Source organism: Nelumbo lutea, chromosome 3 (genome assembly GCF_056320005.1).
Source record: "Nelumbo lutea isolate HS-2025 chromosome 3, American lotus-T2T, whole genome shotgun sequence".
NCBI lineage: Eukaryota > Viridiplantae > Streptophyta > Magnoliopsida > Proteales > Nelumbonaceae > Nelumbo > Nelumbo lutea.
Genome location: NC_142686.1, coordinates 42,495,617 through 42,506,357, shown reverse-complemented (window position 1 = coordinate 42,506,357; position 10,741 = coordinate 42,495,617). Strand labels below are relative to the sequence as shown.

Sequence of the window (10,741 nt, the reverse complement as noted above, 5' to 3'; positions counted from 1 at the left end):
ACAGTTCTTGGGCCGAATGGTCATACTGTCCTTGTCAACTGAGAGTTCTTGATGTGAAACAAATGACAACTATGAAGTAGAACTCATAACTATCACTGTATGATCATGCTCTTTCATATGAGATGCTTAGCTGAAGCAATATTTAAAAAGTAAGCACATGATGATTATGGGTGATCATTTCAGCCTGCCTTGGCCCTGCCCGCACAAGCCCAACCTAGAAATTCCGAGCTTGGGCTTGGGTTTTGTGTTCAGGCCCGGCCCAGGCTCAGGCCCACATCAGGCCTACAAATTTTAGGGCCGGGCTTGGGCTTAATACTTCAAGCCCAGCCCCAACCCGTTCCGCATATATTTAAACTTATACATCTTGTGTATAATGTATACATATGTATACATGTTATTTTATATTATATTATATATTTTATATATAAATATATAACATGACATGTATAATTTATATTATATAATGTATAAAATAAGTTTATATGCATGCTATGTCATTTAATATATATATATAATGTTTTATATATGAGTGACATTGACTAGGAATCAAACTTGCCTCGGCCCGAGTCCATATAGACCTAGGCTAGGGCTTATGTTTCAGGCCTAGAACCTCGGGCCAGGCTCGGGCCTAAGCTATAGCCCTTATCATAGGTGCAAAACTTGGCCCAAGCCTGGCCCGACCCGACCCATGATCATCTCTGGTGATGATCTAAGTCTTTATATAAATTTCAAAAGTTAAATACTTATAATTACAATTTTTTATTAAAAAACCATTATTATTTTTAATGTAGCAAATAGCAATTTTCTTTTTATTGGCAAAATTGCAAGTTATAATATCTAAATTAATAGACTTTAAAATGTTGACAAGTCCACCGAACAAAATAGATATTTCGATCCGACCTATGCTACTTCCTTGTTTTCTGATACCCACTTGAAACCAACAATTATATATTATATAATGTATAAAATAAGTTTATATGCATGCTATGTCATTTATATATATATATATATATATATAATGTTTTATATATGAGTGACATTGACTAGGAATCAAACTTGCCTCGGCCCGAGTCCATATAGACCTAGGCTAGGGCTTATGTTTCAGGCCTAGAACCTCGGGCCAGGCTCGGGCCTAAGCTATAGCCCTTATCATAGGTGCAAAACTTGGCCCAAGCCTGGCCCGACCCGACCCATGATCATCTAAATTAATAGACTTTAAAATTATTATTTTTTATTATAAGTTAAATACTTATAATTACAATTTTTTATTAAAAAACCATTATTATTTTTAATGTAGCAAATAGCAATTTTCTTTTTATTGGCAAAATTGCAAGTTATAATATCTAAATTAATAGACTTTAAAATGTTGACAAGTCCACCGAACAAAATAGATATTTCGATCCGACCTGTGCTACTTCCTTGTTTTCTGATACCCACTTGAAACCAACAATTTTAACCAACCCCAATTGTCCACCGCCCAAAATCTCCACCTATAAATAAACAAATTCGCGTCAAATTTCTCGTTTACCCTTTAGACTCTGAGATCTCGAAGGTGTTCCGCCGTTCTTATGCCTCGTCAAAATTAAGTTCTACTTCATTTTTAGAATTGAGGTGCAGTCCAAGTTTTACTATTTTCTGGATGTACACATTTAGCAGTCATAGAGGGTCGAGAATCGTCTGGGAATAATGTTGAAAAGATGCCGGAATCAATTAAAGACACAAATCAGGATGATCAAGAGGAAGAAGAAAATGATGATAGTAATTCTCTTCGGTTATCACAAGCATCGCTTCTCCCAGAGCTAAACCTGCTTATGCTTCTTTATGTTTCCTCTTTAGCGTGGGATGAATGTTTGGATTCTAGTGAGAAAACTAAGAAGGGAAGTGTGAAAGACGATGAAGCTAAACGTTCTCTATCAAAGGCACATACTCTAAGGCGAGAAACAAGTAACTGTACATTTGTGACTCAAAGGAGGCCAAAGTTTCTGACAAAGATAAGGGACTCAAGGTAGGTTTACTAACCTTTATGTACAACTTTTCAATTTAACCACTGAATGCATTAATTAGTTACTTGGTTGTTTTGTTTTTCAAATTTTACTTATTTGGGCTGTTGGAGTTGATCAGATTAAAGTTACGAATTGTATCAGACTAACATATATTACTATTATTTGAGTAAACCAAATTTAGAAGCGTAATCCTAACGAATCAGGTTCTCTTGAAAACTGTGAATTGCAAACTATGAACCCAGATTTGAACTGAATTGCAAAACACTCATGGACCTCACCTAACAGCTTAAGTTTTTAGGTTGAGCTGTTTCTTAAGATGGTATTAGAGCCTGTTTCAGCACAAGGTACAAGTAGGCCTGTGCTTGTCCACGTTTCAAGCCCAATGGGCTTTTATGTGAGGGGGCGTGTTAGAGAACAAAAACCTATTCATGGACCTCACCTAACAGCATCAAGATGAATGGGATTTCTGCTGCCAGTAAAAGAGTTTAGAAAAAATTGGAGAGTTACAAGGATTAAACAGAAGAATTTGGATATTTTAGAACCCAGTTGAGACAAACTTGGAAGTTGTCTTACTACTGGTTTATTTATCTCCATTTCTGTAAAGATGAAGTATAATTCTTTGCTATATTGACAGGATAGAAACGATTTCAGAGACAGAAGAGGAAGTTTGGCTGATCTTGTAAAATTTTCTAGTTTAACTTTTCTCCCAATTAATTGTCGGTTTATGGTGACTGACTTCAACTAGTTATGGTTTCTGATGAAAAATCAGGAACATGTTATTGGCTTCTACTTTGCCAAATTTCTATAGCTCCATCAGTGCTGCAACTAGGGGTGGCCACGACCCGAGCTTCTAACGAGCCATTCGAGCTCGGCTTGGCTCTGTTTAAACCGAGCTTCAAGCCGAGCTCGAGCCTGATACATAGGCTTGTTTTCTAACCGAGCCGAGCTCGAGCCCAGTGAAGCTCGACTTGTGAGGCTCGCAAGTCTAGTATAATAAATAAAATAATTTGTTATTATATACATACAGGCATACATACATATACATATACATTTAAATATATAAATATGTTTTTTGTAATTCTTAATTTCTTATTTTTTTTGTATGTAAAATAAAAACAAAATTTTATGTATATTTTTTATTTTTATATAAATAATAAATAATTTTATAATTCTTATTTTGTTGTATGTAAAATTAAAAATATTTTTATATGTATAATTTTATTTTTTAGAAAAAACTTGGCTTGTAGTCGAGCTCGAACTTGTGAGCTTGCTTTGAACCAAGCCGAGCTCGAGCTCGAGCTCAAGTCTCTACCTCAAGCTCGAGCCCAAGACTATTTCAGCAAGCTGAGCTTGAATAGCCAAGTATTCGGCTTGGCTTGGCTTGAATCCACCCCTAGCTGCAAGGCCTTTTGATCTGATAAGGAAGACAATACAAACTTGGCCAAAGAATAAGTTTGGAAAATGGGGATGGGAGAATTTAAAACAATCTGGATGGAGACTGGTGTATGTTGATTAGCTTCAACAGATTGATTACATAGAGATGCAACAAGGTTTGGGGACTCACTTACCTGAAAGAGTCTTATTTTTTCAACTCTCAAAAGAAATCTCTTAGATTCACAGGCAAAGGTAAAATCTGGATGCCTCGTGCTTGAGGTTACGCATAGAAAAAATATAGTTGTTGGAGCATTTAAAGCTGAAGCAAAACTAGTTGTTAACCCACTAACAAACTATCTGCTGGCTAAAATAAATCTGCCAAAGGCCCATTTATAAATAGAGGTGCAACTCAGGTGGGCTGGATTGGGTTGAAGTTCATCCCAGGCCCAACCCTAAAGGTTAAACCTCATTGGGAGCCCAGCCCAAGGTTAGGCCCAAGTTTATCAACCTAGGCCTAACCTGAGCTTAATCCAGTACAATTCGGGTTGGGTGAGTTGGTCAGGTTTGAAAGAATTTATGAATACTTATTTATACGGTCATTTTCATTGGGCTTTATGGCCCAATTTAAGAGTATAATTAATTGAAAGTATCGACAAATTTCATTTACTAATGTGCATATACATATTTTATACATATATACATGTATATATTATTAGAAAAAAATGGTTTTATATAAATATAATGCATGTATATGCATTTGTTCAGGTGGGCTCAGGTTGGGTTGGGCCAAGCTAGGGTTGGGCTTGGGCTACCTGAGGCCTCAACCCAAGTCCTATCCAAATTTAGGCCAGGCCTGAGTTTTTTGGCCCACCCCAACCCACAGCCTGAAATGCAGGCCCAGCCTGTGCAAAAACTCTGGTTGGGCTCAGGTCAGGCCTGCCCTAGTTGCACACGTACCAATAAACTAGTTGTTAGAAACTCACTAACACACTAACTATTAGAATATGATCCGGTGCTTCATTGATTATGATTATAGGCTGCATTAGAAAATACCAGAGCTTGTACCCACTTAAAAGGTAATGTTTTCAACCTGTCGTTGAACTGGCCAACTTGTCACCCGTCCAGGTTTCCGGGTCCATTTCACCCTTGAGCCATTTATTTGCAAAACAACATTGACTTTACCTATGACCCAGTTACCTGTCCATTCAAACTGCTGAACTGTTTGACTTGGTTAGTTGGTCATGGGTCAAGCATTATTTTTTCTGTTTTATTTGTATGTTTAGCCCATTTTCATCATTAATAGCAACAATGCTCATTTATCTCACGCCAATATGATGAGTATATAATATTAGAGACCTACCCAACCTTTTTCTGCAATTTTTTTTTGTAGTTTTCTTTTCTTACTCTACATTTTTATTCACTTTATATGGTCATTGCTGATTTATGAATTCACAGGTGACTCATTTGGCCCAGATGGTTGAACTGTTGACCCATGACCTGGAGGGAAAATGATTCTGTTTCTGGGTTGTTGTTTAAAACACTGTCTAAAGGACAAGTCATTTATTCTTCTATAGAATGACTTTATTCAATCAAAATTAAAACCACTTAGAAGAAATGAAATTAGACAAAATCCACCTACAAGGGAAGACGTAAAAGAATGCAGAGCAGTTCCAGAAAATGAGGAGGGGTAATTCAACTGACAGTCAGGATTTTCCCTTACAACAGTATTTCTGGCATCAGACAGCTAAACCTAAACATTGGCTACAAACTTTTAACAGTTAAATAACTTAGACAGGGAATGAGGCATCTTTCCTAAAGCCTAATCCATTTGCGGTCCTCAATGTGAAATGTATCACTTTTACACTTCATCAGTTCAAATATTTAGAATAAAGCAAGTGAATAAGATCATCAACCTGGAAACTCTCGTTACAGCATAAGAAGGTGAATTATGGATATTTCCTCAATAAGCTGACCAAAAGTGATTTAGCACTTTTGAAAAAAAAAGTAATTACAAGTTTTGGAAAAATTAAGAAATAGAATTGGAATGACAACTTTGTATATTGTTTCATCAAGAATCAAATAATTTCTTTGCTTACTTTGCAGTTTCCATCTTCTTCTTTTACTGTTATTTTAATTTGAAATACTGTATTCAGTTCCTAATCCTTAACCATGTTACTTTCTCTTTCAGTCCCTCTACCAGAAGTATTCATCCAAGCTATCTGCTTCTTCCTTTATTAAGAATTGCAAAACCCATCATGGGTTTATCCTCCTTTATTTTGATCTTCTCTGATTGCGTAATAGAATCAACTTCCTTCAGCACTTTGTTTTCAGTTTTGTCTCCTTTGAATTAGCTCTAACCACTTTACAAGCCAAGTTCCGTTGATACCATATCGTAAGTCATATCATGTTCCTCCTTTTCTTTGTTCCATGTATCATGTTCCTTCTTTTTCTTTGTTCCATTATCAAATTTGTCCTTTACAGGGCAACTTGAAAGGTAGATTTTATGCTTTATTTTTGCCTTTCTTGCTCTAGGGAGCAGCAACCACTCTGTGTAATACGAAATGACAATAATGAGGAAGAAAAGCAAAACAATGGCTCTACTCCAATTATTATAACAGTGCCACCTTGGTGGTTCTCATCAACCAATCCAAACATGGGTAACTTGTAGAGAACACATTCACCTAAGGAAATTGTTCCCTTTAGCCTACTTATTTTCATTGGAGCAAATGGGAATATGCACATAAAGGAAGAAGTAACAGTTTACTGATAGATATGCCCCCAAAAGAAGCCCTAATATCCTTCTAATAGGTGGAACTGTTGATGCTAAGAAGTTGCTTCCCACATGTTTTGACAGACCCATGACGATCAAAAGTGCTGTATAGCAATGGGAAAACATTAGGCTAAAGCAGCTTGTTTTTCAAAAATCAATGCACAATAAATCCAATGATATTGCATTGGTCTTGTCTGTATGTTTGAAAAATGATCAGGTCTGAGATTCATGGTAGTTTATCCTGTGATATTGCATTGTGAAATTTTTGGCTTCAATGAACAGATTCAATTGTTCCATTATACTTTAGCCATGAAGGAAAACTGTGAGGTGAATTAATGATTCTAACCTCTTCCTTCCACTTCAGTCATTCCTGAACAAGCCTGAACTTGATAGATTGGCAGTATTTAACATGATGTTGCCGCCAAAAAAACATGATATTGCCAGGTGAACTAAGATTTGAGTTGCAGCCAGCTGCGATGCAACAACTCTGTTGCAGACAATGCTGTCAGACTTGGACCAGATAGAATTAATTATTTTGGTGACTTGGTCATGGGTTGAATGGTTCAACTCATCCAAATAAAAAATGCAAAAAAAAAAAAAAAAGAAAAAAGAAAGAAAAAAGAAATTGTTTCTAATGATATTTTAAAAGTTAGTTTACATGAAAATAAGATCAAAAAATAAATACTAGAGGGTATAAAAACTACTAATACATGTAATTGGGGTATATTTGACCAAGTCAACATTCCCCAAAACCAGGCAACCAAAAACCCATTTTGGCTGCTGTTTCCCAGTTTTGGCAGTCCAACCGTCCAGTCCGGCTGCACCTGGGAATGAAAGGTTCAGATAGATAAATGGAGATGATAATAGCTCATACCTGAGAGATATGTAGAGTTTGAATTGTATTTGAAATAGAACTCATATGTTGGATTGAGTTCTTTATTCAATTTTATTTCATAAGTTTTTTAGACAATGGGGGCATTTTATCCAGAAAAAAAAATGTAGAATATTGAAGTTCTAAAATTAAGTCTCAGTTTGGAAAGAGTACAAATATAAATATGTACAGTATAAATACATACAAAACAATACAAAATACAAGATTTTGCACTCTACATATTTGTATTTGTACTTCTTCCAAACTGAGCCTAAGGAAAAAATAATTCTAAGACACTGTTACCCTTAGTGTTTTACACTGCTCACATTGCAGAATTATAATTAGTAAGGGTAACATTGCCAAGAAAGATCTAGGAAAATAAGGAAACAGGGAATAAAGGAAGAAACTTAGTGGGTTGGTACTTGGATACGCTTTTGGATTTTCATTTCATAAGATTCAAAGAACCAAGGTACATTTTCTATCATGCTAGGTTCTTTCTTATAGACTCTAATCAAGGAAAGGAACTAAGAAATCTGATTGTAGTGCAATAGCTTTATGATGAGAAATATAAAACTTTGTATCTAGTCAAAATAACTGAAAATATTTGTTTCATGCATCACTCACTATTCATGTTGTCCCTGTCTCTTCATTCCTCTTTCTTTTCAGGCATTGCAGAAGAATGTGAAGAAATAAACAACTATAAGTGATAAAGGAGAAATAAGCAGAAGATAAGAGAAAGTATTGGAAATTATTATCAATTATAGTGTTCTCAATCACCTCACAAAAGCATGAGGATGAAAAGAAAAGCAAGTAGAGTAAGTGTGTAAAATAATTCTTAATTTGATTTTTCACTGTGTCATGGAGTTTTGAACAACAACGAAATTCGATGAAGCTGAAGTTTGTGTATAGATGTAATAAATTTATTAAACATGCCTTTGCATGTGTTTTCTTATCTTACATATTCCTCTTTGTCTTGTATATTTCCCTTGAGCATTGAAAACTAAAATGTTTTTTTGTTAGAGAGGAGCTCTCAGACTTAAACCCGCATACTCATGTTTGTCAGTATTAGAGTTTGCCATTGCACCACTAAGCAAAGGCATTGATGATGGAAGCAATTGCAATATAATATAAATACCAGCAGAGGTTTGCACGTACATGTAAGTTTGAATAGTTAATTAATTTTTGGATAATTATTTATGTGTATCCTGTGATTAAATTTTGTTTGAAATGTTGAGTTCCTTGAATTAGACAAGAACGATGATGGGCTGTTTCTCAGTCTGACTCGGCCAGTGAGGTTGTCGTCCGAGTCTTAGACACCGGGGTGTGGTCCAGTAGCTTGAGCTTTGGCAAGGGGCTTGCCGGCTTTGGCCCAACTGATCCAAATTGTTCGTTACGCTGTTTTGATTGCAATGCGAATAAATTTATACTGATGCAAAAACATGACAGTGCAAATGATTCGAGTGTAAATTCTGATCTATTTTTGTTTCAAATTTTAGCTTATTTTCTTTGCTTGCAGTATAAACTTAAACAAGAATTTGCATTTTTTACATTTGCACCCATGTATTTGTGCGACACAGCCATGGGCTCAGTTGGGATTCTTGGGAAGGAGTGCAAATACAAATATGCACAGTATAAATACATATAAAATAATACAAAATGTAAGGTTTTGCACTCTACATATTTGTATGTGTACTCTTTCCAAACTGAGCCTAACAGAATAAAATCCTCTCCCCAACTCCGTGGAAACTTTAAGGGCAGGTTCATTTTTTGGGTTTTGAGAGGGGATTTTCATTGATCAAGATACTATGTTCTTTTTCGAGATTTATGTGGATTTCTCACCTAGGGGAAAGTTGACAACATTTGGATGGAACAAAATTGTCGAACCGACCGGTATATATATATATATATATATATATATGCCTTTGCTTAGTGGTGCAATGGCAAAATCTAATACTGACAAACATGAGTATGCAGGTTTAAGTTTGAGAGATCCTCTCTAGCAATAAAACATTTTAGTTTTCAATGCTCAAGGAAAATATACAAGACAAAGAGGAATATGTAAGGTAGGAAAACACATGCAAAGGCATGTTTAATAAATTTATTACATCTATACACAAACTTCAGCTTCATCGAGTTTCGTTGTTGTTCAAAACTCCATGACAGTGAACAAAATTCAAAGTTGACAACATTTCAATATATTTAGGAATAAATGCATTTAGTTGGGTAAGTAGTGTTCATGAAAAACCAAAAAATGGAATCGAACCAAGAAAATCGAATCGCAAAATGCGGTTAACCGAACCAACCAGTATATATATATATATATGTATATTATATATATAATTATATTATATTAATAAAATATTTATAATATAATAATATATATTTATATATATGTATATTATATATATAATTATATTATATTAATAAAATATTTATAATATAATAATATATATTTATATAATATATATTATAAATATAAAAAATAAAAAAACCAAAGAATGGAACCAGTCAAAAACCGAAACTGGTGGACCGGTTAACTGGTGATATTGGTTTGGTTTCAGTTTGGCAAAATGAAAAAAACTGATACCATCAATTCGGTTTACAAAAAAGGGCCATGGTTCGGTTAATCGAACCATGGACACCCCTATGGGTAAGTATTTTCCAAGAAACACTTGTGTGGGTAAGTAACTTCCCAAAAAAGCAAACAAGGCCTAAGATGTGCCTTTTGGGTTTGCATTCTGTTGGTGTAATGTTAAAAGAAACGACAAATCCAATATGCCTGAGATCTGTGAATCCACTGTCTTGTGGATGATAGTAGAAACGTTGATCAAATCCCGATCAATCTATACAAGGGTAGAACCTCTTCACTTTTCTGACGTCGACTGGCCAACCAATATGCAGCTTGATTTTTCTCTTTGTGAATGTGCTTGTAGTTCATATTTAGGTTGAACTCTTGAACCAGCCTCCTATGCTTTGACATTGTTTCGCATCTCCTTGGAGTTCACATCTACCCCCCACAAGGGGGTGCCCCACAATGCTCACAGCACATCTCGACCATGTGCTGTGGGGGCATTGTGGGGCGGTGCCCCCTTGTGGGGTGTAGATGTGAACTCATGTCCTTGATGGTTTGATCTTCTCTTGCAACACTCCTATCGTGATAAAAGAATCTCCTTCAATTGTGATTGCAACATCTCTAACTTGTAAAGCAAGTTTATGGGCTGCTAATGCAGCCCGCATTATTGCCATTATAATAGAAGAGTTATCGGTTGAACCCATTTTTGTTGTGATGACCTACCAGATGTGTTGTGGCTGCTAATGCAGCCCTCACACTGACCTCATAGGCATATCCTACCATGTATCGGGAACATCTCCCATATTTATGTGTTATTAATCATTATGCATGAATAGATCTGTTCATGGGCCGGGTGGGGCTTTGCCTCTTTATCAACAAAAAATGTGCAGGTTCAAGTTGGTGCTTGGCCCAACCACCGGGCCTAGATCTTGAGCTTGAGCTCAAAACCGATCGAAATGTCTTATTTTTAGTGTATTTTTATAAACTAATATTATATTAATTTAGTAATAATTTAATAAATTAATAAACTAAATTGTATTTCCTAATAGTAAATTAATATTTATTAACAATTTAAGAAACAAATATATATAACATAAGTACTTTTTTATTAAGTACTTTTTTATTATATGTAAGTATGGGTAGGGCTTGGG

General features: G+C 35.3%; 1 long non-coding RNA gene across 1 annotated transcript; it reads left to right on the top strand.

Moving 5' to 3' along the window:
• Positions 1 to 1,389: 1,389 nt before the first annotated feature.
• On the top strand, positions 1,390 to 7,996 carry LOC148864524 (uncharacterized). The gene is made up of 2 exons (XR_016109099.1): positions 1,390 to 2,005; positions 7,685 to 7,996. It is a non-coding gene; the product is annotated as an uncharacterized LOC148864524 (long non-coding RNA).
• The last annotated feature ends 2,745 nt before the right edge of the window (positions 7,997 to 10,741 follow it).